Source organism: Odontomachus brunneus, unplaced genomic scaffold (genome assembly GCF_010583005.1).
Source record: "Odontomachus brunneus isolate Ranch 3 - 2012 unplaced genomic scaffold, Obru_v1 Obru_scaffold_001, whole genome shotgun sequence".
Lineage (NCBI taxonomy): Eukaryota > Metazoa > Arthropoda > Insecta > Hymenoptera > Formicidae > Odontomachus > Odontomachus brunneus.
In genome coordinates this window covers 2444033-2471072 of record NW_022639451.1, presented here as the reverse complement: position 1 = coordinate 2471072, position 27040 = coordinate 2444033, and the positions used below count along the sequence as shown (strand labels likewise).

General features: G+C 36.9%; 1 protein-coding gene and 1 long non-coding RNA gene across 3 annotated transcripts in view; one reads left to right on the top strand and one right to left on the bottom strand.

Moving 5' to 3' along the window:
• Positions 1–27040, bottom strand: part of LOC116844891 (agrin-like) — an 853814-nt gene that overhangs the window by 212860 nt on the left and 613914 nt on the right. The gene's annotated exons all lie outside the window — the stretch shown is intronic.
• On the top strand, positions 15668–18544 carry LOC116845548. Its single transcript, XR_004378269.1, has 3 exons — positions 15668–16236; positions 16912–17669; positions 17854–18544. It is a non-coding gene; the product is annotated as an uncharacterized LOC116845548 (long non-coding RNA).

Genomic DNA, 27040 nt, shown 5'->3' with positions numbered 1-27040 from the left:
CTTGTTCAGATCGATGCAGCACGGCTTGAGTGGTACACGCTTCCGAAATGTTGAAGAAGTGCGAGAATGGGTGGACGAATGGATTGCTTCGAAACAAACATCGTTTTATCGAGATGGTATCGCCCAGTTGCCAGAAAGATGGCAAAAAGTTGTAGAAAGTGATGGAAAATACTTTCATTGAAATAATTTAAATAAATTTTTTACAATAAATGCTTTTTCTCAGTATTTTTTGGGCGGAAACTAAGTTAAGGTCCTAATATTATACGAGAATGTAAATCTGTGCTATATTTATGCAACAACAAATGTACCAAAAGTTACACTCAGATTTTCAATTTTCATATTACATTTTACACGACATTGTTTTGAGCAAATATCGATCAGTCTTTTCGTATCTCTTTCATATTTCTTTGTTGTCTAATGAGTAATTTATCACCTTTATACTGTTATAATTTCATGAAAAATTGAAATTATACTCAGATTTTTCTGTTACATATTAATAAGACAAAATATATACAGAGTATTATTGTATAATGTAAATTTAATAATTAATTCAACACTCCCTGTGTATTTGCTTCATAAACTATTATACAAGAATGTAAATCTGTGCTATATTTATGCAACAACAAATGTACCAAAAGTTACACTCAGATTTTCAATTTTCATATTACATTTTACACGACATTGTTTTGAGCAAATATCGATCAGTCTTTTCGTATCTCTTTCATATTTCTTTGTTGTCTAATGAATAATTTACCATCTTTATACTGTTATAATTTCATGAAAAATGTATGTGTCTGTTTAATTTGTAATCTTCTGTCATTCTTCTCATACATCGTTTCACAAAATCATAACAACGTAAAGACACGAGCGCTTAGTTTGGCCTGAAATATTCGAAATTACTTATTACACTTAATTGTGTAATAATTATATAATGTAAATTTAACGATTAACTTAATACCGTATATTTACCTCGTAAATATAATCTAAAAAATTGTGGGGTTTCCATCATCGGTTGTCTCACGTCTTGAAAACTATGAGTCATACTTGAGGCAGAAGAAGACGTGATCGTCCTCGCGACTTGTTAAAGGGACACGGTGCTTCGCGTCCTTCGCTTCGTATTTCAGAAAGTAAACGAAGCGGGAGTGATATACCGAACGCGGACGCGATGTCGTTATATCGATGCAACGTTGCGCGCGCGCGCGCTGCAAGTAACGAAGTTTGCCGTAACGGCGTTCCATCGGTTGAGCGAGCGAGCGCACGTCATCGGCTCGTCGATGTCTGACTGTCGACCGGTATCTCGAACAAGATTACCGGAAGCGACGAGAGGAAGAGAGGAAGAGAAGAGAGAGAGAGAGAGAGACTAGGTACACGAGTAAACGTCCAACTGGAAGGATAGGTCGGCGAGATACCTCGAGGACGACACGGCGGCATGGGGGGTTTGCGAGAGCTCGCGGTTGGTTAAACCCTGTACAGTCGTTACCTCGCGTCCACCCCGTCGTGGAATCCTCTTAATCTGCCCCGTGAACGTTTACACCGGTGGTTGAAGCTCGAACTTAAAATCTCGGGAGAGAAAGAGCGGGATCCTGCCGCGGACGGCAAATCCCGCCGCACTCCATTCGGGTTTACTCCACTTGCGGGCCGAGCAGGAGCGAGCGCGGAAAATAATAGCGCGCTTCGTAATTTCGTTAATTGTGCATCAGATGGGGTGTCTTCTTTTCAGACGCGCGAGAGCTAAGAGACCGGAAGGGTATCCATGGGAAGGGATGGGCGGGTGGAAAGAGACGGAGAGGGATGATTAACACGTTTCGTGCCCCGGACTAATTTGACGTGACTTGTCCGCGTTCCACCGGCGGCCCACGTCGTCGTATTACGAGTCAAATTTTATTCAGTGTCGGGCATTAATCGATTAAAATTTCCTTTGGATGAAATTATCGGCACATTAATGATCAAAATTATTCATGTATATAATCATGAATAATTTGATCGATTGATGAAATTAATTGTTAATTGATATATAATCATCCACATCAAAGTTTGACTAATAATTAATTTTATCAATCGATGAAACTGTTTGTGTTTTTATATATGACCGTTGATTAATTACGATTATTGCTCAATATACAGAGAGAATATCATAATTCATTCTTTTGCATATAAATTCTTTTCAATTTTACTACGTTTTTAGTAGTCTAGAAATAAACTGTCAGTAAGTAGTACTAGATAGTAGTAGTCTATCTTACTAAGGAACCATAGTAAATGTCGTTAGACACATAGCAAGTATTATAATAGTATATGTGCTTTTAGATCTTAAAAGTACATAGGAAATTAAAGAATAGCGAATTATTGCAGAATCTCAATTTATGTAACTGCTCTTCGGTTGCAAAGTCCTGTAGTGATTTTTACTACAAAATTCTCTCCGTGTACTGACTTTATTTACCAAACAATAATACTTTATTGGATATATAATACTGGATGTTTGATATTGCGTTGGCATGCCCTTTGACGAAGCGAGTTGGATATTTTCAGTGAAAGTGTATAAAAATATATACACGCGCCTAAATGTGCATAATTCCATGAAAATATAAATATAACGCGTGGTCTCATAATAATGGTAAAAGCATTTCATGATCATGTTTCATTTTAGAGGCAAAATATCAAACGGTTAAACGAGAAGTCCGGCATGGGTTAAGCGTGTTAAGCGGGGAATAAGATACTCTCTATATTCTCTCTATATTCTCCCTCTTTCTCCCTCTTGAGAGGGAGTCGCGACACGCGGCCGGAAGTCTCCAGCGCGGACATCCTGCGTAGCCAGGTCGCCGCAGATTTATTCCCGTGCATCGCGTTGGCTCGCGCGCGCCCACGGTCGATTCGATGACACGGCCGATCGACCGCGCGCGCGTGTCCGAGGACTTATGCACGCGCATTTGGCGAGGAGGGTATACGGATACGCAATCGCGTGGAACGGATCGCGAAATGAAATTTGCCGTTTACGATATATATGTGTGCACATAGGCACACCTGTCGAGTTTTCAGATTGAGCCGCCTCAATCTGGCTAAACGTCGAAGCCATGTACCGTTTATAAGGTCAGTGTTAGGCATTGATATCGATTAGAATTTTCCTTGACTTTTCTTTCTAAAATAACCGGCAAATCCATAATCGTAATCACTATCGATCGTCATGTACCTAATCATGAATAATTTACGATTGATTGATGAAATTTATTATTGATCAGTGTATAATCAATTATATCAAAATCTTATTAATAATTAACTTGATTAATCGATTATAAATTATTTGTGCCTTTACGACAATTGATTAGTTTTGATTATTGATTTGTTGATTATTTTAATAAAAAAATTTTGATTAATTGACGCTCAACACAATATTTAAAGTAATGGTCATAATTATGGATTGAGTTCCAATTTTTCGTCAGATTTGGTTCATTAATGAATTAAAAAAGTACAATTACTATGAAAACATGGAGCAAATTTTTCTCTAATAATTTGCTGATGCAAAATTAGAATTTACGCATAAAGATTTTTAATTATATATATTTTTTTTATTTGAAATCTCTCAATTAATTTAAAATCTAATAATTTTGCTTTAAAACTATGATGTTTGTTGCTTATATTGGTATTAACATTTAATGTTCTGTCTACAAATTTATGTAAATGAATAAAAGTTATCCTAACTTTAAGTAATTCATAATTAGGACCTTTATACCGAATATCTTAACTCGAATCGTCCCATCCAATCTATTGATTCGATTTCTACTTATCGAGTAAAAGAAGAAAAGAAAAAAGAATATCTGTGTTCGGTTCGACTAACAGCTGACTTTCTCTCTCTCTCTCTCTTTCTTTCTCTCTTTCTCTCAGTCACACATTTCGATACACTTTCGAGTCGCGTCGCGGGGCACACAGTTTTACCACGCAATTTGTACGAAAAGCATCCCTTTTACGCGATGTTTACGCTGACGATATTGGAAAATTCCATTAACGTCGAGTCGAATGTACACATCGAATTATCGAGCATAATTGAAATTACCCGCAGGCGATGCAGCGTACAGGCAATCTTAACCGTATATATACACGCGCGTCGATTGCGGGTCGCAGGAAACGCGGCAGGAGAATTGCAAGTGGGCTCGCTTACAGGGAGAGAGATTGAGCATCGACGTTTGATCGCGAGTTCCGGTTCCCGCGTTCCATTTCCCAGCAAGGCTAGTCGCACGCTCGTCAACGAGAGGAAGAGAAGTAAAAGAAGGGGGAGGAGGAGGAGAAGGAGGAGGAGGAGGAGGAAGAGGAGAGATCGGCTCGCTGGCAGAATCAGTGCCGCCGGAAGTGCATCCCCCGGCTCGTATCCTGCCCCGCTGCATTCGCTTTTCCGCGAACGTTACCGGGTATCTCGGTTAGGTCCTTGCTCAGCAAGTCGGGCGCAAGCTGGAGGTGGAAGGTGGAAGATACGATCGTGATGTGAAATCGTTTCGCCGAATGCGCGCTTACTGTGCGACCGAAGGTGAGTGAAAAAATTCTCGAAGGGAGAGCCGTTTCAGTTATGCGGGGCCAGCGTGGCGAAAAGATTCATTCGCAGGGACCTCTCTCTTCGCAGGGGCTTTTTTAGACAATAAAAAATGAAAATAATCATGACATAATGAGGTGAACGTTTCTGAAATTATCTCGAAAGTATAAGAGGGTAAGAACTCTTCTTTTAGACATTAAGTTAAGATTATGTACGGCTTTAATCTTTTTGCATCTTTCAATAAAGTATTAAAATATTTTTAAATTTAAGTTTCGTATTTGTGTGTGTGGCTTTATACGCCCAAATATTATTACATATTAATCTTATTAGATCATTATCTTCCTTTGATTTTAATTTCTATTTTAATTTCTACTTTAATTCTTTTACTTTTCTCTCTCTTTTTCAAATTCCTATATAACAATGATAATAAAAGTATGAGTAATAATAAAAGAATGAAACAGTTTTTATTTAATTTAAATTTGAATTTTGTATTTTGAATCTCGTAAACATTATTTTACTTACAGGCAAGATTATGAATAGCTGATCAAAATTTTAATTGAATTAAAACTTAATTGAGAATTAAAATTTTAATACATAGTTTAGAAAATTAAATTGAAAATTAAGATAATTCTAAATTTAAAAAAGATTAAAAATTTAATTCATAATTAAAAAATTCAGCAAAGAATTGAAAATTTAATTCACTATTTGAATAATTAAGTTGAAAATTAAACATTCAAGTCTTAATTGATTGTTTTCAACTGACAATTAAGATTTCAATTGTCAAATGAAAAAATTCAATTGAGAATTGGGAAATTAATTCACAATTGAAAAAAGGAAATTGAGAAAAGTCAATTTACGATCGAAAAAATTCAATTGAGAAATGAATTTTCAACTGAATATGTCTAAATGAAAATTGAAAATCTTTTGTTTTGGCTGAAAAAATTTAAAATTAAGAATTGAAAATTTAGTTCTTAATTGAACTTGTCTATTATAAAGAATTATAATTCTAATTGCTAATTGAACAAATTCAATTAAGAATAAAGAAATCAATTTTCTTTTATAACATTTTCAATTGATAATCTTACAACTCTGCTCGTAGATGACGTTATAAAAATCTAAAACGTTTCTCCTTAAATTTACCGAGGGTACGTGCTGCGAAAATAGTTCGGGGTCCGACGTGATGCGGGACATTGCTCTCAAGTTGTAGTTGATTACCCTAACGCGATTAAGAGCACGATACACATGCTCCTTCACTTCTGCACTCACCATGTTATATCACTTAATGTCACTTCACGCGATGCTCTAAGCTTGATATTAGTGCCGCGGACAGTGAGCAATTTATCATCGTAACAAATTGTCCATTAACGGAATGGAAACTTCAACCGCGCTCGTGCGCTGCTGTAATTACATTCATACATTATTTCACGCCGTGGCAAATTTTTAAGTACTCCGCCTACTCTCGTTCAAAAAAGGACAGGAAGAATAGAGTGTAGGATACAGAGAGTGTAGGATTCTGTGGTCTCGTTATTCCATACGTTTTGTCATACCGCGATTTAACGACGCAATTGAGAGTCCAGTAAATTTTAATTATGCTGCAAATAAAAACGTGTTACCGCGTGTTATGTTATTTCGCGAGACGTTCTCCGCGCACCACATAATCCGAGTAAAAATTAATTGGACCGTGCCTTACGTATGTAATGGTCTTAGCTAGAATACCTCAAAATAGATATCATAAAGCCCAGATATGACCAAGATAAGCAGATTCTACATAGAATTTCACGAATAGATCATGAATTAATGCTAAATACCTCAAAATAGGCTTTCGTAGGGCCCAGATATGATCAAAATAGGTAAATCCTGGGTAAAATTTTGCTAATAGGTCATGAATTGATGCTAAAGTGGATGCTCTAAATGAAACTTGTGTTAATAAAGATCGATCAGGGGTCTTAGTTAGCTAATTAGTTAACCAATTCGTCAAGTTATTTTAATGAATAAACAATTATTCATTAATATGTAATGATTAATAATCATAAAGTGTATAAGAGTATTTTTATATGACTATTATTATATTTTAAATAGTTAAAGAATGAATTTGATTATTACAGATTTATTTTATCTTGAATAAAAATACAAATGCACAAATTAATCAAAGAAAATAAAGGAAAGATGTCAATAATAATAATGAGTATTATATATGAAAGTATTACATTTAATAAATAAATAATACTAATAAATAATAAATAGAAATAAGTAAATTTAATAAATAAATAATAATATTTATATATAAAAACTGTAGTAAAAATTGTAATGAAAGTTGTAAAAAAGATGATAATAAGCATGTTAAGAGAGGATTTACTTTATCATAAATAAATATAAATAAGAAATCCTGAAATATTCGTCATTTAAATCAGAGTCTAGTTAGGCATGCCAAAATAAGATCTAATCAGATTTACAAATCTAGGAGCTATATAAGAGCATCATTCTTAGCAAACCTGTTTTTATAGTGTCCTGATAGATGCAGGAAAAAATTGTCTGTTTTCCTTTTTAATCTCCGTTTTAAATTCCTATCCGGAAGACTTGAAAAATTGTGCGACGAACGCGGGGGAGGCAGGAAGCGCACGTGCGAATTGAATCGAATTCCCAGAACGGGATAGTGACGCGGAGGAACAGTCGAACGTATGCGAGGTCGATGGGATAATACGCAGGTAGGATCTTGCCGAGCAATGCGGGGAATGGAAACAATGAGACAATATGGACGGCGGTGAAAGAAATGTCCGTGTAGACGCTGGGACGATCTGGCAGGCCCGGCAGGTTGGCGGGATAAACCGGCCGAGATAACAGCGGGGCGCGTTATCGCGCAGCTGAATGGCACCATTACCGGTTTAATATGGCCTCTCATCGTCACTGCATTACGCAACGCGATGTGCTTCGTGCGCGTGCTGCACGAGGTAGCAGCCGGTATATCGAGACAGATAGCCTTTCGGGACATTGAGCGCGTCCTGTTCGATTGAACATCCTGCGTCGCGCAACAGCGGCCGCGCGCGTCGTGCCGGCGATTCTATTTGCCGGACATATGCGACCCGTATCTATTTGCGCTGTCCGCCGGATAGTGCGTTATACGTAAGAGCCGATGCTGGATTTAATTACCTGCTCTTGCCCCTCCTCCTCCTCCTCCGCCCATGTGAGAACGTTCATTCTCGATTGACATGTCCGCGAGCGTTCGGGGATTCGCCTGCCTAAGGACGAGAGACGGAGGAAGGAACGCGTCCTAGCGGAGATTAGGGCGATCTTCTGCGCGCGAATTATTCCCACGGAAAATATCCGTGCCGATCGTCGTGACGTGTCTTCTCTTTTTCCGCTCGCGACCAACGGTTGATCGGAGGCTTCGCTTGCATCGGCCTTTCTCTTTTAATTTTGGGAAATTCTAAAAGTATCTCGATGATGTTTATGTGATAAAATGAACACGTGACAATGACACGATTAAGTCTGTTTTGCTTGAAGAAAACAGAATTTCTAGTTCTTATAAATCAAATTCGGCTTTTGAGAAACAGAAATCATGTTTTCTTCAATCAACATGCATTTAGTTTCATCATTGTCTCGTTGACTACACTGAGAGAAAAAATATCCAAGAAATAAAACATATTTACTCGGTGAGTACTAACAACATATATTTACTTGTACTGATATAAAATATTTTTCAAATAAGAAAATGTAAATTTTATTGAAACTCCTTAGCTTGCTTTCATGAAAGCAATTGTTCACTCTATAAAAGAATATAGATTGAAGTAAATATGTTATTAATACCCATCGAATAAATATGTTTTATTTTTTACATATTTTTCCCTCACAATACATATTTCGTTGCATTACTTAATTTGTATAATTTATGGAGCTCCTCACTAAGAAAAATTATTTGAAAATTAAAATAAAATTAAAACGGATATTTCCGATCAAATTACGTTCAATTTTTATATCCGATTAAATTTAATCGGATACTTCCGATCATAATGACATTTCGTCAGATAAACTGATGAAAAAATTATGAATCGATATTTCTCATTTCCTGATGTTTCCTGATTGGATACAAAAATTCGTCAGTATTTTGATCAGAAATATCAGTTTGTTAGTTTTTTATCGGATAACTTCTCTCAGTGCTCTCTATTCTCTTTTTACTTCTTTCTTTATGTTATTATGTACTATTCTTGTCTGTGAAATATTTTTTTCAAATAATAAAAAATAAATAAAAAAAAATCTTATTTTTATGAAAAAATCTTATTTTTATATTTAAAAAAATCTTGCTTTTATGAAAGCAATTGTTCATTCCATCCAAATAGAAGAATTTAAGATTTAAATAAACGCATAAATTTAAGTAAACATATTATTTATACCCACTACAAAATTTTTTGTTTTTTAGGTATTTTTTCCTCAGAATGTATATTTCGTTACGATATCTAGTTTGCACAACTTACTGAGCTCTTTCCTATTCTCTCTCTTTATCTTTTTTATGTAATTTTATATTATTCTTATTCGTTTCAGTTTCTATTTCAATTTTGACTTTTGCACTTGCACTAACTAGATCAGGTCTTGGAACAGTATTCTTGTGTGTTTATGTCTCGTTTTTAGCGTTTAATTTTCTTCAATTTTCATAAAAAGAAGTCATAAATATAATATCAGTAAAAAATTCGAGATTACTGATAAAAACGTTTATCAAGAATAATTATTTGCACGATAATGCGACATCTGGATGCATATATTGTCCGCACAAAACAAAATTAATATTATTATTATTAATTCAAACAATATTTCCGCTGCATGCGCCATTGCGACGAGATTCACTCGATATTAATCATGACGGTGATCTGACCGTAAAAGTGATTACTCGCGAGCGATCTGAAAAGTTCGTGAGATTTTAATTCCCCGGATACGGAGATACTAGACGAGAAAGTATATTCTATGTGGACGTACGAGGAACCTTTTGCCCGTTTTAATGCGCGACACCGATTATTACGCCGAAATATTAGTGCCGAAATATAATAAGAAGAAACGCCAACTCGGAACCAGTAATTACCTAAAGTGACGACGCACAGAGCTCCTCGGGCGGCACTTTTTGATAACGAGATTGGCAATTAAAATGCGCGTGTAATCGACATGCCCCGCGAGCGCGCCCCGCTTGACAACATATCGTGCGGCGTGTGCGCGAATCGATGCGAACGCTAATGGCTCGTGTCAGCCATTTTTCTTTCCTCTTCCTGATTCGAGTGACCACATCCGGGCGAATGGTTACACGGCGTCGACATCGCCCAGTACGGGGCCGGGGTTTAATATCGTATTTATTCAAATTGACCATTAGACCTCGGCCGTACACAAGCGCGCGCGGCCACGTACGGCGAAATAAATGGACTCCTCATGTAAATCGAGTCTTCTTTTTCCTGAACGTATCAATATTTACGATGTCATGGAATTGCGTCGCTATATCGGATCTCTCTGGTGCGCGAGGGAGAAGCAGAGGGAAAACGAGAGATCTGTACGCTAATCGATATTGTCGTGCGAGTCGGCGGACACGATGAGATCAGGGCCGAAATGTGCGCTCGATCGGAAATGTAATGTTTCAAAAATGCGATTCTAATCGGGAGACAGATTCCAAGCAGATTCCACTTTCTCTACCAAATGTTCCCCCAAAATATTTTTCACTTTTCGATTTCTATCTTATATTTATGTTGAACCGAAAGTCTGAAACGCTCTGAGTACTTTACTTACGTTTTACAAGTTTTAATCTCTTCAGTTCTAAAGCGAATTTCAAAATTTTATGCAAGCATGAGAGGTATTTTTTAACTTCAGAGATCATCAGGATACAAAAATATTCTTTTCAGAATGTTTAATTTTTACATTTTGCAGTACATTTAAAATTACGTTTTACATTTTGCCACAACTGTCGGATTTCTGAGATTCTGAATTTATTTCTAAGAGAAATAAATTTCCAACGTATTAATCAATAGTTCAACATATGGTTTTACACATTTCAAATATAAAGACAGTCAGAGTATATAGATTTGGAAAAATGTCTAAACCGAAATCAGGACTGAAGAGGTTAAATAGTTAAAAACGTAAATACACAAACTGTTTCGCAAATATTTGCTTCACCAATTCCTGAAAAAATTACAACCGTCTTGAATAAAACAATGCATATTATATTTTTACTTGAAATACAAAACTTTAACATCACATTCAATACTTAGGTATTTTGTAATTACTTATAGTTTATTAACAGTTATAAATCATAAGAATGACCATATAATAACCTATATTTTACAAGAAACGAACTTTATCTTTCCATAAATCATTAATATGAAAGTAGTATTATTTTATTATTCGTTACGTCTCATATCTTCCCCTTTCATTCTTTTTACGCAACTTTTTTTACTTTTTTTTTAGAGTTTCCCTCTTAGAATCACACTTTCAATTATTTAGGAAATCGGAATGGATCCTAAAATATTTTCTATAGTTGTAATACAAAATACACTCAGAGAAAAACGGCAACTATATTGGTAATTTCAACTATATAGATGTACGAGTTCTGTATATAGAATTATGATATGTATAGTTTTTAATAAGCTATTTTTTGTACTTTTACAGCTAAAACTTTAGCTAATAATTATAAAATTGATAAACTATATACATTAATTCTACATGCAGAACTCGTATAGTTATCATCTATATAGTTGCCATCACCATGTTTTTCTTTGATTGTAAAATCAGTCGATATCGCACTTATTTGGAACAAGTTTGGACAACCTGATTTATTTATACCGGAATTTATGCTATACTTAAAGGATATTTGGGAAATCTTCATACGGGTACCAACCAGAAAAAAGCTTCCTACGAGTTCCCACAGTATTTCTGTTTTGATTCTAGACAGAGAACTTATGTTTGAGACAAGAATGGAATTCTTAACTGGTATTGTAGTAGGATGATCAATTTCAGGGCTAATTTGATTATTCTAATCGGAATTTAGATTGTCTGAGCTGGAGAAAAAGATCTTGAGAAATTCGCGGATTCCCGCAAAGAAACAGATCGATTTTTGCCGCTGGAAGAGCGAGGAACATTGTCGAGCTAGCGGCCGACTGACGAATCCCAGACGTTGTTGAGAACACGCAAAATATGTTATTTGCGCGCAAATAGTATTTCGAAACGCGAATATTGCTTGAAAGAGCGGAAAGCACGAGTCGAAAATATGTTTATGGAGATTTGCGTGCGACTTCGTGCGTGGCATTACTGAACGCAGAATTATTTGTGGTACCTGATATTTAACGACGCGTATTGCTGCACATATTAAAAATACGGATGTCGGATGTATGATCATGGGGATGATTTCCTCCTTTCTCTCTCTCTCTCTCTTTTTTTGCATTCATCAACGAGTCGCGGTGTACGTGGAAATGCGATATATGCATACATACACATGTATATTTTTTTTACAAGCTTTGGCAATCGAACGAATAATAATCTGCAGCGGTGCAAATATGCGTGATTCGATATCGAGGTTTCGGGCGCGGCCTGTGTGTATTTAAAATCGGTGAATGTCATCCGTAATACTCCGCGACGTTTTGCGCCGGGCGAAATTTATATCCGTTGACTCGATTGTCGCTATACACTAATTTTGTCACGTTCGCGCGGATAACGTGTGTTGCAAATAGCATTTGACACGAGGCGAAACGCGTGCCGCGATTTCTGACGAAACATTTCGATGTGCAACGGCCGCCGATTTATGTTATCCATGCTGGCGTATGGCACGTGAAAATCGATCTTTCCAGTTTTTTTTTGTTTTTCCGTCGGTTTTATATTTCGTAATCCACATGCAGATTGGATTCAACGAAATGATGAAGTCCATAAATTTCTCGGGGGTTTATTATCATGCCGCATATGTATGTATAAGCGTGTTGTTTCGTGTGAGATGAATATATTTTTCAATCCTTTTACACCCGGCGTCATTATATAAAAATAACAAATTTAATTAAACCCCCTCCTACCTCGCCGTCCCTGCCGGGCCCTGCTCTTCCCGTGTAAGCTATTTTCGATGGCAAAAATCTATCAAAGATGTTTGCTGAAAAATTATTTTCGAGGCGGACCTGCTCGCATTTTTTTTCCCGAAATGCAGGTGAAATTGCTTCGCCGCATAAAGCAAATTAGAGAATCGCACTGAAACGTGCAATTATGTCGAATAATTTTGCAGCTCGAGCAAAATGTAAAATTATATGGACGAAATATCGCAATTTTATACAAATATACTTTTAGAAAATTAAAATTGGATACTAAAAGCGGAATATTCGATATTTCTCTCTCAAGTCCTCGCACAGGAAAATATAATTCCACTGCTAAGAAGAGCGATTACTTAGTTTACTTTCCTTTTTCTAAATGATGGTTATCTTTAACAAAGAATATTTTCTTGATAATAGTCTTAAAATATACTCATCACAAATTTTTGAGGAAAGGCTCATTATCATGTATAGAGAAAAGAAGAATATTATTCTCTTCACAAGAATATTATGGAACTTCATCGAAAGAAAAGCTTGTTCAATTCTATGTAAGCAAAATTGAATTTTTGTTTTAATGAAACATTTTCGATTAAAATACTAAATTCATTAAAACGCAGAAAAATTGTATGCTTATAACAAACTTGTGATAGATTTGCGAATATATAAACTCTTATAAAGTACTTGAAACAAATAACATTTACTTGAATGCACGCTGACAGAAAAAAATGATAAATCAAACTAAAATTATAGTTATTTTTTACCCCAATTATATTTTTTACTTGTTATGGCATGAAAGTGTCAATAGTAACGTGCATATAAGGTTATTATTATTTACATGTTATAATAAAATTTAATAAAGATTTTCTTCAAGTTTTCTTGAACATATTTTCTAGTGATTATTTATATCGTAGTTAAAAATACCAAATATTTTTCTTTCGGTACGTATTTTTTTGTATGTGTTGGGCGACACAGGTAGCTGAAGAACAGTCGTTCTTCAGCGCTGCGTTTGTCCGCGGGGAGGGGGGGGGGAGATAAAGAAGCGAAGTCTCTAAGTACCTTTCGTCTGAGAAGGACTAAACCACTTAACACACCCGAGGCGGAGTATCGACGCGCTGTAAATAGTCCCATCGAAGAATTGACCCGGCGACCCGCGCGACCACGCGGTGCTCGCGTTTATAAATTCGTGAATACGTAACGCAGCAAGGACACGCGGGGGTTCCCTTATGTACATTCATACCGTGGCATACATATTCATGCGGGCAACGTGATACCTGCGGTTCGCCTCGCGCAGCGTCCTTTTAATTCTTGAGCCCGCGGCTCGTAAAAGTCCCGGCAACGTGGACGTGGGTAGAAGGAGAGTCAGAGAGGAAGGGGTGAGAGAGAGAGAGAGGGAGGGAGGCAGAGAGGGAGAGCGAGAGCGAGAGAGAGAGAGGGAGGAAGGGAGGCAGAAAGGGAGAGCGAGAGAGAGACCGATCGGCACGTAAATCGAGTATCGCGTGAGCATAATGATAGCGGCGTTGCCCTAACATCGCGATGACGATAATGACGACGATAACGCCGGCGATGCTGTAACGTTAGCATATCGGATCGGCCGGCACACGAAGCACGTGATGTTTCGCCTCGAGGGGAAGCTCGCTCGTCTCTCACTCGATATTTATACGCAACTTTTTCCCGTCCCCTCCCACGTCCCCTGCCGACATTACGGCGATTAGACTGCGTTACACGGCGGCAGTAATAATGCCACATGTTGCTGACGCCTAATGTCGATAATGATCTCGATAATGGCAACGGTATGTTGTAGTGCGGCATGTCCGACGCGGCGCACGCGACCAGAATCTTAACCCTTCGCGTACAAGCATTGTTTTTGGGACATACATATAATGCAGATCCCCTGAGCAGACCCGGGTAATTTTAAAGTACCGTAACTCAGTTAAAAATTAATACTTTCAGGCACTTTTTTTCCTGGAGATACAGTAAAGTCTTAGCTATACGTAGAAAAAGTCATTTTACTGACGAAAAGGCGAAATTAAAAATTTCTTCATGGTAGTCTTAAAATATATTCATCACAAGTTTTAAAATAGTTCATTACATTATCTAAATCTCTAATTCATTTTCTTTACAAAAGTATTGTAAAGCTTTGTCAAAGAAAACGTTGGCACGGCTCCATGTAATAAGAGAGCAGAATTTTTATTTCAATTTCATATTCTTGATTGAAATGCGGAAATTACTAGAATTCAGAATGAATTTTGAATAAATTTAATGCTTGTGATGAAAATTTATGATAGATTTGCAGATATATAAACTTGTAAAATAGAAAACTAGAAATAAATAATATTTACTTGAATGCAGTATATATATTTCTCTGTTTTTCAAAGCTTTCAAAAAATTACTTTGGATTATACCCCAATAATGTGTTCATTAATAATGTGTGAGAAAAAGTTTTATTTTTTCAATAAAATATGTACAAAACATAATATCGGTCTGTATGTTCTTTATTCCTAAACCTTTCTAATGATAAAGACCAAATTTTACATAATTACTTTGCGGAAAATATGGGCTATTATGAAACCTGGATACAGCCCATCTCCACCCTCTGATCTCATTCCTTTAACCCAAGTAGTTTCAGCTGCCACATAAAATATCTTTAAAATAAGAAAATATATGTTTTCGAAAACTCTTTAAGAAAACCTCTTAATTTTTTATTTATTTTAAATTTTTTAAATAAGAAAATATATATTTTCAAAAACCTTAAGAAAATCTTAGCCTTTTATTGAAAGTAATCGTTTATTCTATTTAAATGAAAAAACTTATAAAAAAATATATGTTTTTGAAAACTCTTTAAGAAAACTTCTCAACTTATTTATTTTAAATTTTTTAAATAAGGAAATATACATTTTCAAAAACCTTAAGAAAATCTTAGCCTTTTATTGAAAATAATCGTTAATTCTATTTAAATGAAAAAACTTATAAAAAAATATATGTTTTTGAAAACTCTTTAAGAAAATCGCTCAACTTTTTATTTATTTTAAATTTTTTAAATAAGAAAATATACATTTTCAAAAACCTTAAGAAAATCTTAGCCTTTTATTGAAAGTAATCGTTTATTCTATTTAAATGAAAAAACTTAGATTTAAGTAAATATTTAGTGCTCGCATTTATATATTATTAATACATCCTCACCAAATAAATGTTTACTATTTTCCAGATTTTTTTCTCTCAGCGCAGAGCGGCTGGGTTCGACGACTCAATCGCACGAAGATCGACGCGCGACGAGGATTATTTTTAATATCTGGCGACGTCAGCTGCGATGCCAGTCCCCAGCTCAAACTTTGACCCACCGCGTGCTCTTTCCGGCCTCCCTCTGTCCCTTACTCGCTCGGCGAATTGCAAATTCCTCGCAAAGAGTTTGTTTCCACGATCCTCCTGCGCTTTTCCTGCTTCCCCTCGCGAAATCCCTCCAGCGAGACTTACGATTGGAGGACACTTTATCCGATATTAAATTCCCGTGACAGACGGCTTCGCGAGTTCGACGTATTCGTCGGCCGCCTCGCATAATACGTGGCATCACGATATGTGCGTTACCTCAGTATGAACTGGAAACAACTCGTCTTGGCTAATTACAAATATTCAATTTTGCTTGTTAAGGATCAATCCTTTTTACTAAGATGAAAAATTTGGAAAGAATATTGAGTAAGTTCATTTTTTGGGGAGATGTGATTCCCTTATGCAGAGAAGTTATATTTGTTAAATCACACAGGAAAAGATGTAAAAAAGCGGGAATAGCCCTGGAAATATTTAAAGCATATTTAAAAATTCAAGGTACATATCTTGAAGATATTTAAAGCGCATTTTCAAATTTAAAATACATTTTTTGGAAATATTCAAGATATATTTAATTTCCACAGTTTTCTTTGAGAACATTAAATCATATACAGGATAGCTCACTTAATTATTTGCAGCTTGAATTTCAGAAAGAATTTAAGAAAGAATAAAAAAGTGTTTCCAACAAAAATTACAGGATATCGAGGGGAAAGAAGATAGTAATATCTACTTGAACTTAGAATGACGTTCAAAATCTCTGTCAAGGTTAATGCTTCCCGAGATATTTTACATTTTATTCTGTCATTGTTCAATACAAAATATAAGTTATCTCGTAAACTATTTACAGCAAAACTACGAATTTTATTCAATATACTAGAGAAATGGCTTCGAGGCCCCGGATAAAGGTTAACTAATGCAGATATGAGACACATTTGTAGATAATTTTGCAGAAAACAATTCTGCACGACTCTGCGGACATGAAAAGCAATTTTGAGGTGACGCGAAATTAATCGATACGATATATATTTATCGATAATTTTGCAGGAAACAATCCAACGCGACTGTGGATGTGAAAAGCAATCCCGAAGGATTAAGTGGTCGAGGCGAGTGGTTTACGGCGGGCGGGCGCCGAAATACGTCGTGCATCCTTCGATTTTCCCGCGAACGACACAATTGACCTCCGGAGAGCGTGGGCGCTTCGTAAAACCGGAAGTAAAGAGCCGTGGCTTGAAATGTCACGGGGCTCATTGTTCATGAACGCGCGGTCAATGGCCCACGGCGTGCCATCAGACCGGAAACGGCGCCCGGTCCCGGCCAACTTCGGCCGCGAAACTTTTGGGTTAGAGCGCCCCGTCCGATCGGAATGCCGAAAATTCGCCCGGGCGGTCCTCGATTTCAGGGCTCGCCGAGAGATATGGACTCGCAAAAGCAGAATGAGGTACGCGTCGGCGCGCTGGACATTTCCCACTGCGAAATCGCACTGTTACCGGATACGTGGATTACAGCACGCAAGATTAGTTTGCTCAATCGAAGATAATTAATGAGACATTGGACGATATTAATTTTAAATGGACGCGCCACATACACACACACACACATGCACATCGCAATATCTTTCGACTATCGCTTGATAACTCTCATGTTGAATTTTTAATCATCAATTATTTCGATTGACCGTATTATGAAGAGCAGATTCGCGTCGCACTGAGAAGTACTCTATTCGACGACGTTTTCCCTCGCATGTCACGATTGTCTCGACCGACTCTAAGTGGAGATTCGAGAGCAGAATCGTCAAGTAAAAGGTATGAATTAAAAAATCATACTTATTTAAAAGTTTAGAAATTAAGAAGCTTAGAGGTTTGCTCCCTGATGTAATGTAAAAGTATATCAAGCTATTCCTGCCATCTTCGCTTAGTATAAAAATGATACACAGACTATCATAAAAATCTGCTAACATAAGAGTTACTTTTCGGAAATGCTTTTCAGATCCTCATTTTGGAGGCGAATATATCAGCAAGAGTGCGTTGCGGGGAGAAATTTTACATGAACTTGTAGAGTTATTTTCTCATCAGATCTGTATGTTTTTAAGAGACTGCTCATCTTTATTAAAATACCCCGTATTTATGATTCATTTTAACATAGTATCTCTATGCATCTTCAATTTAAATTAAATGAAATTAATCATAAATACAATAACATGTACATTTTATATTCACATTTCTTTTTTTACAATTGATACTGACCTCAAATGAGTGCCTTGCAACATTTATTTTGTCACTTTTAAAATACCTAATAACTTTAAAAATAAAAAAACACATTATTTGATTAATTACATATTGTGACATTTACGAATTTAACCTTAATAATATTGTTGCAAAATAATTTCTTTAGTCATTTTAAGCAATTTTATTAATAAAATATTGATTGACTAGAGAGTATAGCGCTGGAACTTTCTTAACCCTCCATTGCCCACGTTCGGATGAACGTGCTCTCGTATGAGCGAAACGCCTGTTATTAATTGAATTTAAATGAAAATTTAATTATTGCTGCATTATTACGGCTTCATAAAAACGAGTAGATGCATTAAAACAATGATTTATTATTGATCCATCAGCACGAGTCGCATCAACCTCATGTATTTGCTCTCGCGATGAGCACTTCCCAGAGTATTAATAAAAGTTATACACTAACAAAATTAAGAAAATAGCTATATAAATATAATGTAAATATAAATATAAGTATGTTATATTTATATGTAATATAAGTATAAAAGGTTGTAAATAAAAAACTAGAAAGTTTCAAAGGCAACTGTAAAGAGCTACTTTTATATAATTAAAAAATAAAATTTCCATTGTGTGTGAGTGAGCTCGTTTCATACGAAAGCAATGGACGATTGATGTCTATTATCAAAAATTACACTAATAAAATTATACTAAGAAAATTATCATACAAATATCTAAAAGATTGTAAATGAAAAGTCAGGGAAATTTCAAAATCAACTGTTATTAAGCCACCTTTATATGATTAGAAAATGAAATTCCAATTGAACGTTTGCTTTATGCGAGCGCAATAGGAGGTTAAACGACGAAATCAAACAGGGAGAAATTCTCAAGCATTTCATGTCACGAGCGTTCGCAAAATAATTGCGTCGGCTGGATTTCATAGCGCGGCGGCGATTTTTGCGCTAATTGCGTCTAATTCATGGAAAATTTCCGGCGCAGTAAAACGGCCGATACGCGAATAGCCGCACACGCGCAGTTTACGGGCAGTCCGTTCGCCGAGGCTCGCGAAATGTGCGATATGTTTACAGTCGACAAGAACATAAATTTATGATTTACGGGGACAAAGAGGTACACACGTGTGTGAGTGTGTTACGGCCGCGCGAGAATGAACGCGCGCGCGCGCGCGCGCGCGCGTGCACTCACGGATTTACGGGACGACGCGCACATTTATGATTCGCGAAACACCTGTTCATAGTCTATAAAAGAACATCTATTTACGGTTCCAGTCGGCTCGACATAAATCTACGAGTAAAGAGTATCGCGTCAGGCCTGAATTAAGGCGAAGGGTATCTGGGTTGTCGCGTGGAGTGTCCCTACGGCCGAGAGACCGATTTAGTCAGCAGAACTAAAATTTAGAACCCCATAGAAGGAGGAGGGCGTACTAGGTGGCGGCGGGAACGCCATGCGTTCGAGATCTGCGTATTTTTTTCGTTCCAGAGAGAGAAAAATATCGAGAACGCGGTTTTGCTAGGCCGAGACTCGAACTCGGGTCTTTCGCTTGCCGGGCGAAAACTAACCATTGAACTACCTGACGCTTCACGCTCATGACACTTTCCTCTCCCTAGATAACGCTCAGAGATGTTCGGAAGCGACATCTCTGGCGCTTTGATATTCTAAAATCTGTATCAATTTTTTTTTTTATTGTATTTAAGCAGCAACCTTGGTTGGTGGTGGTCTTCTTTAGAATACACACGAGCATTGAGAAAAAATATACTTAAAAAATATTTATAAATGTAAAGTTTATTTCTGTGAAATAAAGTTTATTTCTGTGAAAGAAAGATTATTACTGGGAAATAAATTTTAATTTTACATAAATACATCTTCTAATTTTTTTTTCAGTGTGGCACTCTGTGCGTCATTTTCTACCAGAGGTCTTTTATCGTTTAGAGGCGCTAAATAGGCTTTTTGTTTCTATGTATATTAAATATATGCTAATCTTTCAGAATATATAAATGTTAGAAAGTTTAGGTTTGAAAGTAAGGTTAAAATTTCAACTTAGGAATACATGCATAGTCGAGACACAATATTGACTAATATTTCGGTGAAGTAAAGTTTATTTCTGTGTAAATGTACTTCATATTCCACAGAAATAAATTTTCAAGTATTTTTTCTCAATGTATTCAATCAACGACCGTATATGCACTAAAAAAATTTTAAAATAATTAGCAAATGTATTTAGTTAAGCATTATAGTGCAATATTTGGTAATTAGTATCACGAACATGGTAATAGTTACAAAATGATTAATAAAATAAATCCTTCATTTTTGGTTGAGACAGTTCAATGGTTTGGTAAATAATACGATATTTGGTAATGAGTAAATATAATAGTTACCAACTGTTTGATAATAATTACAAATTAAGTAGTAAGACAAAATCTTCACTTAGTTGATCTAATCAAATAATTTGGCAATTAATACCAAATATTTTGATAATAATTACCAAACTATTTGGTAAAAGATCTATTCTAAAATATTGCGTCAGTTTAATTTAGTGAAAAAAAAAAACAAAATAATATGGTTTTATTTAATTGTTTGGTGATACGTACCATATAAGATGGTAACAGTTACCAAGCCTTAGTAACAGATACCAAGCGCCTTGGAAAGCTATTTGCTAATACCAAATTATTTAGTTATATATTAACTATATATTAAATTGAAACTTCACCAAATTGAAATTTCACCAAAACATTTAGTAACTATTATCAAAGCTGATTGAATATTACTAAATTTTTGTTTCAGTGTAGCTGAAACTATTCCACCAAAGCACATTTGGTAATTATTGTCCAGACTTGATGGTTATTACCAAAGCTTTTTTTCAGTGCGGCGGATGGTGATAAAAAATAGGCAACATTCGCGCTATTTTTCCGACTCTTCCGGAGGGTTGCGCGCACCATTTGATCGGGAGGGCCGAAGATCGCACCGTATGGCTCTGTCGCGCGAGGAGGATGTATATACGGTAATGTATACGGTATTTGTTACGGTCTACCGGACAAAATACTCCCACGGACGTGTCGCGACGAGTTTATGATTTAGGACGGCATGTATGTTTACGGGCCACGAAGAAATATGTGTGTGTGTATGTGTGTGTGTGATTTCTGTATATGAACCTGGTTGCACGGTGTATGTCGAGGGAGAAGGAGAGACAGAGAGAGACAGAGAGCGAGACAGAGAGACACTCGCGACATAATGCCGGCGCTGCGCTCGACGTGCACGACGGACGGACGGACGGACTGACATATATAGAGCGACACTACACCTCGATACTGTTTTATCGCAGATAAACATCTGGCCGTAATGCAACGACGTAACAAATTCCGTACTTGTCTCGCATTTGCGTTCGCGACATAAATAAACGGGCACGGGACTACGGGACGGCGTAGCGGAGGGCCGTAATATTTTATACACGCGAGCGCGGCGGCGTGTAATTTCCCGAAATTGTATAAAATAAAATTTGTTGCCTCCCCGCAGTGGTTTATGAAAATGACTGAATTTATGAAACGCCGGTATGACATGTCTATCTTCTATGAATAATGGAGAACGTGAATTTTCCATGAGAGTTCGTTATTCTTTACGCTCGTGCGTTTTGCGTTCCTGTAATTTCGACGATTCTCTTTCATTTAACTTTCGTGGCGGATTTATTCGCCGCGTGTTACGCTGACACACACGTGGATTACTGTTTAGGCGGAGACACACGCGCTCGTATCTAAATTCAAGGACCGTTACGAGACGTCGGAAAATTGCCTCCCCTCCGATCAGAAGTTCATCGATATTTCGCGTCGCGCCGTTCTCGACAGCCCCAGCTTGCTCTCGCCTCCTTTCTTCTGCTCTTTCCTCCTTCGCGAATCCGTTATTTCACTCGTAAATTATCCGCTCGCGCCGCGTCGCCGACTAATCACGTCCCGCCGAACGGCGCGCCAAAGTTTGGCGCGCGCGCGCGCGTGAAAATTCCGCGAGGGATGTTCGTTGTGGCGTGTGGAGTGAGCAAATTCCCTTCACGCCGCAGCAACTTCTCGCGAAGCGGGCTGCGGCCTGCTGTTTTGACGTTTATAAATAATTTTCCCCCGGACACACGACACGACCGTCGGCTCGCTTGTTTCGCGGCCGGTCGTGACCCGGCAAAGGGGTGCGCGGCGAGCCGGCGAAGGGGGTGAAACCACCTCGAAAACTTTGCTGCGCCCGTGGGATCGGATTTGCGGCACGGAAAAGTGCGCCAAGGTGGTGTGAGCAACTTGCGGAACTTTTCCCGCTTGGTGCGAGATCGGTGTAGGCGTGCGCGGGGCAGGGGAAGAGGAGGAGGCGGAGGGTAGTCGCATGGGGTGGCCGCTAAACCAGCAGCGGCGGGATGGGCGAACGGGGGGAGTGAGACCGAGCAATTTTGTTGTTTCGCGAAGTTACACGGTGCCCGACGTCGCGTGGCGTTTCCCTGGGACTCTCCGTCGACTCGGTCGAGTGAAATGTAAAATGGAAAATCGCTCATGCGATGCCAACTCCCTCTCCCCCCCCTCCCTCCGAGTGCTTGGAGATTCAGACAGGGCGACGTTCACGGAGATATTGCTTTTAGGAATTGCTCCCGTGCGCCCCGCGATATTTCTGCGCCGCGTCGATCGTTCGGAGGGAATCACGCGGGATTAATGCGATATCTTTTGATAACGGCGCGCCGGGAGATTTGGAGTATTGGACGGAGGGATGATTATTGTATCCTCTAACGCGCGAGTATCGTTACAGCAAATCAGGTTAAATTAGATCAGGTTAGACTAGATTGAATTACACGGAGAGAATGTTATAGTAAAAGCTATTGAAAGAAGAATTATATTAAAATCAACAAATATTTCTTTGATGGGTGTTATTAACATATTTACTTAAATCTATGTTCTCTTTGTTTAAATCGAATATTGTTTACCTGATTTAAATAAATAATATTTGGTTTAAATAAAGAGAATGTAGATTTAAATAAATATGTTAATGGCACCCATCAAGGAGATATTTGTTGATTTTAATATAATTTTTCTCTTAGTGTACCACATAACATTTTATTATCAAGGAATAGATTGACATTTTATTCTTTCGTATGTGCAATTTATATTTTTGGAACTGAGAGAGAGGGAGAGAGAGAGAGAGAGAGGGGGAAGAAAAAGAAAGATATATATATATATATATATATATATATATATATATATATATTATCAGAAATATATAGTGTTTCAGTTCGACTTCACAATTTTTCGTGAGGCCGAGGCGGACTGAGGTGAACAAAAATCCTATACCGTTTTACGATTGTCGCATTAACTACTGTGATATTAATTAAAGAAGATTTGTAAATGATAACCGATATGGTGGATGAACTGTACTGACGACATCTATCGTCGTGTGCAGATCAAACTGAGCGAAAAGGTTATCTATCATTTTGAAAATGACCATGTGGATTTTTACATATTAATTAGAGAAAATTGGTATATCATTGCGCAAAATCGCGTGTAACAATCTTTTTTAATTAAATAATTAAAAGTCTACGTGGCTATTTGCAAAATGGTAAAGAAGCTTTTTGTTCAGTTTGACGAATGTACGAGCATACAACGGCAAATGTCGCCACTACAGCTCATTTACCGTATTATGCATGATTATTAATAAATCTTCTACAATTAATATCTCGATTCTTATTGCGATTTTCGTAAAATCGATATTCTTTGCTCATTTCAATCCAATTAACGTCCTCACGACAGATTGTAAAATTCAGCTGGGACACTTTTATGTTGTATTTTTAGCGAGATTTGCTTAACAAGATAAACTTGCTGACAGCCCATTCCAGAGATTTATTAGAAACATAATAAAGTTGAAATAAATTTGAATGAAAAAACAAAAGAAACAAAAATATTCTCTCCGTGTATGTAAAGTAAAAGGTAGACAGACGGACATGTGTACGCCAATTTAGCAACAACTTTAACAGTCGTTCCGTAAAGTTTGCATCCTTTATGAATGGTTTATATTTGGGCTCATATTTTTGTCACACGGAATAACGAAACAGAAATACGAAAGAAATACTGTTGCATCCGCGGCAGCAGTCGTCACGACGATTGCAATGTTTGTTGAAAAACAACAGCTGACGGTTGAGTTGTTGGTACACGAACGTTAGAGAGTGAACGCACGTGTCGTGATCGGTGGTGAGTTAAAAAAACGTTGTTCACAATTGTGAAGTGTTCTGGATCTTTCATCCTGTAAATATACGTGCTCGTTTCTCGTATACGTTGTATACTCACTTCTCCCGCGAACCGTGAAATGTCATGTGACACGTAACGTGAAAATATTAGGGTGTAACTTTTAGTAAACTTGTTGCTGCATCAATATAACAAAAGAAAATTATGTTACTGTATGATTTAATTACTAATGATTAATTATGTATAATATATTTGTTCTCCATAAATGTTATGAAATAAAAATTGCCAGTTTTCCATCATCGATTGTTTCACGCCGTGATAATCATGAATATCTATCTGATTCTTTCACTTTATGTGCGTTACTTATTTATGCGTTATTTTACGGACTGAAATGTGCTTTTAAATAGTTTGCTGTATTTATAAGCGAAATCTGTTATATTAGTAAATTTCGTTTGAATTACCTGAATAAGTTAGACCTTGCTAATAGCCAATATTCCTGTCAATATTTCTAGAGACAAAGTGAAATTGAAAAAAAATTTATATAGACAAAAACCATAATATTCTTTCCGTTTATTAAATTATTGGAGTTCACCTCAAAACATCGTTATATGAAATAGTCAGTGATTCACGTGTAATAGGGAGAAAGGAGAAAACTTTCAAAGCCCTCCGCGTTCGAAATGCAGTCAAGAGTGCGTTGTGTTCTACTTTCCTTCCATCCTTTCGTTCGCAGACAACCGCTCTCGTCTTGCGGAGGACATTTTGCCCAGGACACACTCTGCTGCTCGATTCCCGAGAGAACATTCGGCTTGTTTGACCAACGCCACATTCAAATCACCCGATCGATTGCACCGCAAATAGAAATGTTCCGTTCGGAGTCAGACAGGCACGGTTAGGAAATTCCGTCGGCTCGCTACGACGGATCAATAAGTCGTAATTTAATTATTCACGTCGATAGCCCCGACCCCTCCCTCCGGTAACTGTATTTTGTTATCGTAGCGAAATTACTCGCGCACACGTCTGTATATGCACTACGAAACCTGAATTAATGGTCAAGCTCGGTCAGGTAAATCGATCGCGATAACTCCGTGTAAAATTAGTCTCGCGATGACTTATTCACTTCGCGCGATTTTCCCCTCCAATAGCTCGGCGGGATCCTCGGCCACGTTTGCCGTTTAAAAACCGACTCTCTCATCGTCTTTCATCGCCTCTTTAAAACTAAAGAAAAAACGCGACGAAAAAGCGACTCTCAGCAGATTAATCAATTTTTTCTGATAGATTCGTGTTCATTATGTACACTGAGAAAAAATTATTTGAAAATTCATTTGGGAAATATAAAATTTATTTCTGTGTGATGTGTGTAAAATAAAATCCATTTCTGTGAATAAACTTTTTGTATCCCATCAATAAATTTCCAAGTATTTTCTTTTTAGTATATAGTCTCTGTAAAATGTCAGTGAAAATAAGAAATATGCTAATGTTTCTATTTTCCGTGTAAAAAACGTGTATATATATATATATATATATATATATATATATATATATATAATACTATTGAGTAACAACATATATTTTTGCTTTTTATACTTGATTTACTTCATTTATTATTTCCGACTTTTAAATTTATCTCTGAATCGCAAGCAAACACTACATACATCATTTTGAATACTTAAAGCGTATATGTGTACGAAAATAGAGATTTGTCATTATTCTTTAATTATAATTTCCTTTGCTAAAAATAGTAACATCACATAATTCCATAGCAGCACGGTTTAAAATATTCCTAAACAGCAGACTGATGTCAAATAATATATTATTAACGTTAAAGACACCATTAAGATGTCATTTGACGTCATTACGTTTGCTAGGTCTTACTTTAAAGTAGAATAACTTTTGAGGCCTAGATTTTAAATCAATGTCAAATTGTTTGCGATCATTTCTACATTGAGAGAAAAATTATATAAAAAATAGTAAATATTTATTTATTTTTAGATATTAATAACATACAGATATTAATAACATATATATTACTTAAATCTATGAATTCTTTTCTTTAAATATTTTAAACAATCGTCCTCATGAAAAGCTAAGGTTTTCTTAAAGAGAGAGTTTGGAGAAAATGTATACTCTCTTATTTGAAAAATATTTTATATTAATATAAATAAACATGTTACTAGCATTCCCAGCAAGTAAATATTTACTATTTCTTAGATATTTTCTCTCTCAATGTAGACCCAATGCAGACTGATCTCTGATTTGCCCAACATCTTTTTATCATTTTTTCAGATATGGGCGATATAGTCGCAGTAATGTATCGACTGAAATATCGTCCAAAATATAGCGCGAGAATAGCCGCTCTCCAGACGCATTACGCGAAACGAAATCGAGAACGTTTTCACACGGGCCAGTATCCGTGAAATGTTTGCGTTACGCCTCTCTAATTTACGGGAATCGATAGCCGTGTTTCGCGCGATTGGTCATGTGCAGTTTCGTACGCAACGTTTTCATTATCGCACGATGAGCCGATACTCTCCTCGATTTCGGACTCCTCGATTTAATTAATCCACGTACGCGCGCACGGCGTCCTTTTGACGCGGGCCCGCGGGAGTTAACTGAAAATCCACAGGTTGCTTTTTAATTAGGAAATGTAATAATTAATCTGATGCAAATACGCTGAAACGTTACTCGTACGGTAAGACCGATTCTATTAACGGAGCGCGTTACTGTCGATTTCCCCCCCCC